Genomic DNA, 5,646 nt, shown 5'->3' with positions numbered 1-5,646 from the left:
CTGGCCGGATAAGTCCTCCAAGGCGCCGTGGAGATGTCCACGGCACCGTGGGTGACGTCAGCAGGACGATGTCACACCCTCTCATGGCGCCGTGGAAATCCGGTATACATCCCTACGGTGCCGTGGGAAGGTGCCCACGGTGCCGTGGGAAGGCGTCCACAACGCCGTGGGAAGAGTCCACGACGCCGTGGGAGCGCAGTGCTATTTTTCCTTGTTTTTTGTCCTAAAATGGGCCATTTTGTACTCAGTATGGTTCTTGGTCTTATGGGTCAGGTATCTTTGGGTCTAAAAAGAGGGAGAGTGCGTCATCCATCGTCCATGTCCCGTTGTCATCATCGCCAATTAGGGGGTGACAAAAATTAGTGTCTACAGTTTGCCCCTCTTTGGCCGAGGCCTATGCCAACAGCCGAAGGGTAAAGACAAAAGACTAACTAATTTTGTCACCAAGAGCATGTACTGCTGACGCTTTGCTCAAAGGCGGCAGAGTTGCTAAAAACAGGCGGTTAATCGTGATGAAATCTTTCGATAATCCTCAAAAGAAAAACTCGAACGAACCAAATCTTTATCTTGTGAGCATTGCTCAAATAATTTTTTAGGGTGATAAGGCACCGCTCGACCAAAGACCTAGATAAGGCACCAGTCGGCCCACAAGATCGAATATGAGGGGCTCCACTGGGATAGAATTTTGAGGGTGATAAGGCATCACTCAATCGAAGATCTAAATAAGGCACCACTCGGCCTGAAGATCAAATTTGAGGGTGATAAGGCACCACTCAACCGAAAGTCAAACTTGGATGGTTATAAGGTTCCACTAGACCGAAACCATCAAGTTTGGAGGGTGATAAGGCACCACTCGACCGAAGATCTAGATAAGGCACCACTCGACCCACAAGATCGAATATGAGGGACTCCACTGGGATAGAATTTTGAGGGTGATAAGGCACCACTCAACCGAAGATCTAAATAAGGCACCACTCGGCCCGAAGATCAAATTTAAGGGTGATAAGGCACCACTCAACCGAAAGTCAAACTTGGATGGTTATAAGGTTTCACTCGACCGAAACCATCAAGTTTGGAGGGTGATAAGGCACCACTCGGCCCGAAGATCCAATATGAGGGTGATAAGGCACCACTCAACCAAAAGTCAAACTTCGATGGTTATAAGGTGCCACTCGACCGAAACCATCAAGTTTGGAGGGTGATAAGGCACCACTCGACCGAAAGTCAGTATTGAGGGATTTCATTGGGGATTTTTTTTTTTAATTTATTTATGTTCTTTTCTTCTCTTTCTTTCTTTTCTTTTCTTTCTTTCTTCTTTTTTTTTTTTTTCTTCTTTTTTGTTTATACATTTTGGTATGGATACTGGTGCAATTTTTATGTACACTTTTCTTCTTATTTTTTTTGTACACATAAACGAATTGTTTATGAATTCATTGGATATTTCTTTCTTTGAAATGTACATGAGCCTCCATCCCTTTCCTTAGAAGCACAAATTTCATTGGTAAATGATTTCATTACATGAGAAAGGATAGAGAAATTGAGAAAGGACAGACAAGCAAGTAAAGATAGGAACCTCAAATTGATATCACTTATTTGCAACATTTTTCGGATAACAGAGTCACCACTTCTTGTGTCACATCTCTGGGATTCTGAAATTCTCCATCTTAGGTTGTTCCTGCCTCGGAGATACTAAGGAAGGGATATAAAAACTGGTGTGAGTTAAACCCATGAATCTCACATAATTGTTCCCTGATGTTTTTGATTTTTCTATCTTGGCCTTCATCCAAGGGCAGTTCCATTGGATTTCTTGGACATCTCTCTCCTCCAAATATTTCTTCCAGTCTTGGACTTTGTGGAATTCTGACTTTTCCCTTTGTATTTGATAATGCATAGGCCGAAGGTGAGGACACGGAATTGGTGTGACCAATTTTATTTTTTCCATCAACCACATTTGGAACACCGCCGGAGATCCATGAAGGAAGTCTGTTCCGTATTTCTGAGACTGACTCATGGTATCAAACCCTTTGAATGTTTCTGCTAAAATGGTAGGAGCGATGTCGCATCCTTCTTCAATTTGCCTAACCACTTCTGCAATTATTGGAGACATGCCTTTTCCCGGAGATGCTAACAAGTACCTCCCAATCATACAGAATAAGTACGCCCACTTTCTGCGTCGGATCTGACTTTCTTCTTCAAATCCATTGTTGTTGAAGATCTTTGCAACTTTCAACGCATCCACCTTGTCATAATTGAGAACTTGCTTTAACTCCTTATTCATGGCAAAGAAATCTCCCAAATTTTTGAAAAGCTGTTCTTTCTTCATAGTTGGGGGGAATAACTTTCCTCGAGGGGGTGACATCATGCAAGCCCGGAACTCTTCAATGGTCGGAGCCAGCCAGACTTTTCCAAAGCGAAACGCGTGCAATTGGGGGTTCCAGCACTTCGATACTTCCCTTAATAAATCACGATGGAACTTGAAGCAACCGATTCTTCCCAATATTATCAGATGGTAATCCCCTAGAAGTGTAGGCTCGTCCACATTTATCCGGAGAGTCCACTGACACAACTGTTCGTCGAGTCCTTCTTTCTTTTGTCCCCTCATACTACCTGCATTAAGGATTGGGTTAGCATTTTGTGACACAGAATGAATAAATCCGTTGTTAATAACCAGCTTTAGATGACTTTACTCCTAAGCTAGGTCAAGGAATAGAAGGTCAAATGGCAAGATTTACTCATATGTGCAAGGGATGCCGGCTGGCGGAATTTATGGGAGGAAACCAATACAATGCCCTCTCTCTTTTTTATTTATTTATTTGAGACCGTACCCGAATACATCGAGTTGCCTACGTATCCCTTCGGAGGAATCAGGTCAAACGTAGTTCAAATTGCTTCGCATATCTCAGACAAAATACTTCTTTAGCTGGTCCATATTGATCAGACCCCGAAGATCTTCTCCGCCAAGATCAGAGAGTTGGACCGCCTGTCCTGGCAATATGGTCTTGACTTTGTAGGGTCCACTCCAATTGGGTCAGAACTTTCTTCTTGGGTCATGGATTGGAGCTCGCTGCTCTCTAAGGATCAAATCTCCTTCTTCAATTCTCCGAGTGCGGACACCCTTATTGAATTCCCTAGCCATTCTTTGCTGATATTTCTTGAGATTGTCCATAACCTTCATCCTTTTCTCATCCAGGAGATTGAGCTCTTCGTGTCTGGCCCTTACCCATTCCCCTTCTGGCAATTGACTATCGAGTAAGACTCGAAGGGAAGGGACCTGAATTTCTACCGACAATACGGCTTCCATCCCATATACCAGGGAATACGGGGTAGCTCTGGTAGAGGTTCGGATGGATGTCCGATATGCCCATAAGGCTAGTGGAAGTTTCTCCGCCCAATCATTGTGTGTATCTGCCATCTTTTGCAATATGACCTTCATATTCTTGTTGGCTGCTTCTACTGCTCCATTAGTCTGTGGCCGGTAAGTAGTAGACTTATGCCTCTTAATGCCAAATTGGTTACAGAGTTCTTCCACTTTTCCCCTAAAATGCAGGCCTTGATCTAAAATCAACTATTGCGGCACACCGTATCTGCAGATGAGATTCTCTTTTATGAACTTTGCCACCTTGGCAGAAGTTAGAACTGCATAAGATTGAGCCTCTACCCCTTTTGTGAAATAGTTGATGGCGACTAACACGAATTGATGTCCATTTGAAGCCTTTGGAGTTATTTTACCAACTACATCAATTCCCTAGGTAGAAAATGGCCAAGGGACATTTAATGAGTGCAACTCTATCGGAGGAATATGAATGATGTTGGCAAATATCTGGCATTTATGACATCGCCTTACGAAGGCAGCACACTCAGCCTCCATAGTGACCCAATAGTATCCCATCCTGAGAATTTTCTTGGCCAGCATCCTTGCATTCATGTGTGGTCCACATATTCCTTGATGGATTTCTTCCATAATGATTTGAGCCTGATCCTCATCTACACATAATAGTTGAATACCATCATAAGACCTCTTATACAACAAGTTTCCTTGGAGGATGAATTGAGTAGCATATTTTCGTAAATGCCTCTTCTCTCTTTCTGAAAACACTTCAGGATATCTCCTTTCCTTGATGTAGTCGACCACTGAAGCATACCAAGGCCTTCCATCCTCAGTGAGTGTATTGACTAGTTCTCCATATGCTGGGCGGGTTCTTCTTTCTATTAGGAAGGGCTGGATCTTGTCCCGAGTATCACATTCTACCATGGACCCCAAAGTGGCTAAAGCATCGGCAAACCGATTGCTATCCCTAGGCAGATACTCAAAAGAAACTCCCTCGAAGCATTGCGTCAGTTGTTCCAGATAAACTTGGTAGGGCTTCAGCTTTCCATCCTTAGTCTTCCACTTTCCTTGTGTTTGATAGATCACAACAGAGGAATCTCCGTAAACTTTAATTTTGTCAACTCCTACAGACAAAGCCATTTCTAACCCAATAGCACAAGCTTCATACTCTGCTATGTTATTGGTATAACTAAATTCCAATCTAAAGGCCATTGGCAAGTAAAAGTCCTCTGGGGTTATCAATAATATCCTTGCGCCAAATCCTTTTTGATTGGCGGCTCCATCAAAGTACAATTACCACCCTCTAGTTGGTTCGGCTTCTATGGAGTGCAAATCTTCATCTGGGAAGAAGTCCTCTATTGCTCGGGAATCATCCTCTGAGGGAAATGCTGCTAGATGGTCAGAGATTGCCCGCCCTTTCACAGACTTTTGACTGACATAAGTTATGTCAAATTTTGATAATAGCAACAACCACCTAGCAATTCTCCCTGTCAATGCTGGTTTCTCGAAGAGGTACTTAATTGGATCCATTCGAGAGATCAACCTGACGGGATGTGACACCATGTAGTGCCTCAGGCGCTTAGTTACCCAAACCAGAGATGTACATGTCTTTTTTACTGGAGCATATCTAGTTTCATACTCGAGGAATTTCCTGCTTACATAGTAGATTGCATGCTCTTCTCCATCCACCTTGCCAACTTGGGCCATCATTGATTTGACCGTTGTTTCTCCTACTGACAAATATAGGAGCAAAGGTTCACTGAACACTGGAGGGACAAGTATAGGAGAAGAAAGTAGATACTCTTTGATTTTCATAAAGGCATCTTGACATTTCTCATTCCATTCTTTCGGCTCTTTCTTCTTTAGGAGTTTGAAGATAGGTTCACAAGTGGATGTCAATCGGGATATGAATCTGCTGATATACTGGATGCGGCCCAAAAATCCTCGTACCTCTTTTTCTGTCTGGGGTGGTGGTATTTTCGTAATGGCTTTTATCTTGTCGGGGTCCACTTCTATCCCTCTTTCGCTAACAAGAAATCCCAGTAATTTTCCTGCTTTGGCCCCAAACACACACTTCTAAGGGTTCAACCTTAGCTTGTATTCTTTGATTCTTTCAAAAAACTTTCTAAGAGCTGCAAAATGGCCTTGTCGGTCAATAGATTTGACTATCATATCATCGGCATATACCTCTACTTCTTTATGTATCATGTCATGTAGGATAGCCGTGGCCGCTCTTTGATATGTTGCCCCAGCATTTTTCAACCCAAAAGGCATTACTTTGTAACAAAATGTGCCCCAGGGTGTAGTGAAGCCAGTTT

Source organism: Telopea speciosissima, chromosome 10, assembly GCF_018873765.1.
Source record: "Telopea speciosissima isolate NSW1024214 ecotype Mountain lineage chromosome 10, Tspe_v1, whole genome shotgun sequence".
NCBI classification, from domain to species: domain Eukaryota; kingdom Viridiplantae; phylum Streptophyta; class Magnoliopsida; order Proteales; family Proteaceae; genus Telopea; species Telopea speciosissima.
This window is presented reverse-complemented; position numbering follows the sequence as displayed.